At 40.8% G+C, this 2,975-nt stretch overlaps 1 non-coding gene across 1 annotated transcript; it reads left to right on the top strand.

Moving 5' to 3' along the window:
- Positions 1 to 1,653: 1,653 nt before the first annotated feature.
- On the top strand, positions 1,654 to 1,759 carry LOC120104843 (small nucleolar RNA R71). The gene has a single exon (XR_005507198.3). It is a non-coding gene; the product is annotated as a small nucleolar RNA R71 (small nucleolar RNA).
- The last annotated feature ends 1,216 nt before the right edge of the window (positions 1,760 to 2,975 follow it).

Raw genomic sequence — 2,975 nt, 5'->3', positions numbered from 1 at the left:
AGCGGCATAAAACACATTCAACTTAATTTTCATGTTCCCAAATGATATATCCATTGTCCCAGTTCTATAATTGATACATGCATTGGCTGTAGCTAAAAAGGGACGACCAAGAATCACAGGGATTTGTTTTTTAAGGTTGGGCACATGTTCCATGTCAAGGATGATAAAATCTACTGAAAAATAGAATTTGTCTACCTTGACAACAACATCTTCAATTATCCCCTGTGGTATCTTCACAGATCGATCAGCCAATTGTAAGGACACCGAGGTAGGTTTTAATTCACCTAATCCAAATTTTTCATAGACTGAATAGGGTAGAAGATTCACACTTGCCCCTAGATCTAAGAGTGCTCGGTCGATGGAGTTATTTCCTATGACACAGGAAATAGTGGGAGCACCAGGATCTTTGAACTTTGGAGGGGTGTTGTGTTGGAGAATGGAACTTACCTGCTCAGTTAGGAGGACCTTTTTAGGCACATGTGTCCTAGATTTCCGCTTTTGGGTGCAAAGGTCTTTGAGAAATTTGGCATAGGAGGGAACTTGTTTGATGGCATCAAGGAGTGGGAGGTTGATTTTAACTTGTTTGAAGACCTCCATCATCTCTTCTAATGAAGTTCCCTTCTTGCCAAAGGGAGAGGGTGCATTAAGTGCTTCAGGGAATGGAGCCTTTGGAATGTGGGTTGTGGCAGATGGTGGACTAACTGAAGAAGGTTTTGGGTTTTCATATGATACATTCCTCTCCTCTTCTTCACCTTCCTTATTGTTACCCTCCCCAACCTTATTATTTATTATACGTCCACTCCTTAGGGTAGTCAAAGCATTGGCTTGCTCATGATTTAGTCGAGTTTCTTGAGCCACGTATTGTCCCCTAGGATTACTCATTGGTTGACTTGGAAGCTTACCTTCCTCTCGCTTGTTTAATGCATTGGTTAGTTGACCATTTGGAATTCTAGCTTAGCAATCGATTGCGTGTGAGAGTGCAATAGTTGTGTGTTTGCCTCCAAACCTGGAAGGGCAGTCAACACTTTCTCCTCAAAGGCTGTATTTCTTTGGGTTGGAGGAGGAGGGTGTTGAAATTGAGTTGAGGGACGGTAGAGATGAAAATTCTGAGGGTTTTGAAAATTTTGGGAGTAGGGTTGGGTAGTATTCGAAGCTTGTTGCCTCCAAGAAAAATTTGGATGATTCTGCCATCCCGAATTATATGTATTGGAAAATGGATCATTACCCGGTCTGGGTTGTGTTTGAGCAGCATTGATGTGTTCTTGCACGAGTTCGGAGAATTGGGGTGCTGAGGGGCACTCATGAATAGGATGCGATGGGCTAGAACAGATAGCACACACTTGTGCTTGGGAAGAGCTAATGACATGTCCTCCTATCATCAGTTGGTCGATCTTATGGGACAATGCATCTACCTTGCTAGACAGGTCCATAGAATGACTTATTTCACAAATGGTCCCTTTTCTTTGAGAACTCGGAGGTACTTGACGAGAACAGGAAGCATGGTGAAGGGAGTTTTCATTAAGATTTTCAAATAATTGCCATGCTTCATGCTCATTTTGAAGCATGAAAGTCCCCCCGCATGCAGCATCGATCATCTAACGGTTTCGTTCAGTCAATCCGTCATAAAAACATTGCCCTAGTTGCCACTTAGGTATTTGATGATGAGGGCATTTACGGATTAGGTCCCTAAATCTCTTCCAAATTTCATGAAATTCTTCTCTCTCAGTTTGGGAGAAGCTTGTAATGGCACGTCTAAACTGGTTCGTTCTTCCTATGAAAAAGTATTTTTTAAGGAATTCTTGTTGCATTTGATCCCAAGAACGAATTGAGTTAGCTTCTAAAGAATTCAGCCCTTGTTTGGCTCTATTTTTTAAGGGAGAAAGGGTATAATCTAAGTTTCAGAGCATCATCAGTGAAGTTCTGAATCTTGACTGTGGTGCAAATCTCAAGAAATTCATCTAGGTGTTTATATGGTTCTTCGTTGGTGAACCCATAAAAAGATGGGAGCATTTGGATCACACTAGACTTTATTTCGTATTGTACAGCTGCTACTTCAGGTAATCGAATACAAGATGGGAAAGTGTAAATGGTGGGAGTAAAGTACTCCCTCAGGAGTTTGGGTTGTTCTTCAGCCATCTCAAGAGGTGGGGATGATTCTATTGTTCTGATCTCAGCTCGAATATTTCTAAGGGTCCGTTCTATTTCAGGGTCAAAAGGTAATAGGTCACGTACTCTAGAACGACTCCCTTACATACACTAGTACTTGATCAATCAAGCATGCAATAAAAGAAAAAAAAAAGACATAAATCCTGGTATTTGTCCTAAAATCACTAGACAGCTTCTAACTGGTTTGAAGAGGGCACCTAAGCCTCCAATCCGGTCTAATGAACCGAGTTGACCAGGTAAGCTCCCAGGTAAGTGGAGGGGTCACGATGCATTCGCAAAGGTCCCACTTAAAACCCACTTGCCTCGAACAGATGAACTGTCTTTCTTATAGGGACAAAGCTTGCCTAGACATCAACTAAGCCACAGAGCGAAATTGGTGCAACTTTCGGTGATCTTCGTCCTATTGAGCTCGAATGTCCCTAGGAGCCAACGTCTAATTGATTTTAATTAAAGTGACACTATGTGAGATTGAGTTCACCTAAGTTGGGCAAGAGTCCGGTGATGAAATCCGGCTCTTATCTCGTTGGGGTGATTGCCCTTACTAAGTGTAGATTAATTGGTGTATGTGTATTAGGCATGCATTCACAATTTTGCTGAAATTAAAATCAAACAATCACCATAAAATTTCAAGGTAATAATCAATTTAAACAAGAAAGGTTTAGAGGTTACCAAAGGGAATTTCTCCAGCAATTTTAAATTTTTTTTAGGCAAACCTCTAAAGCATTCCTTTTTGATAGCCTAGATCTCCTCTTCGATTCCTGATCAAATAAGACCAAAAGAAAAATTAAAAAAGAAAAAAAATTAGTAGA

This window comes from Phoenix dactylifera, chromosome 4, assembly GCF_051530095.1.
Source record: "Phoenix dactylifera cultivar Ajwa chromosome 4, Ajwa_hap1_PhDact_Kaust_v1.1, whole genome shotgun sequence".
Taxonomy (NCBI): Eukaryota; Viridiplantae; Streptophyta; class Magnoliopsida; order Arecales; family Arecaceae; genus Phoenix; species Phoenix dactylifera.
The sequence above is the reverse complement of the archived record's forward strand: the minus strand, read 5'-3'. Positions and strand labels throughout refer to the sequence as shown.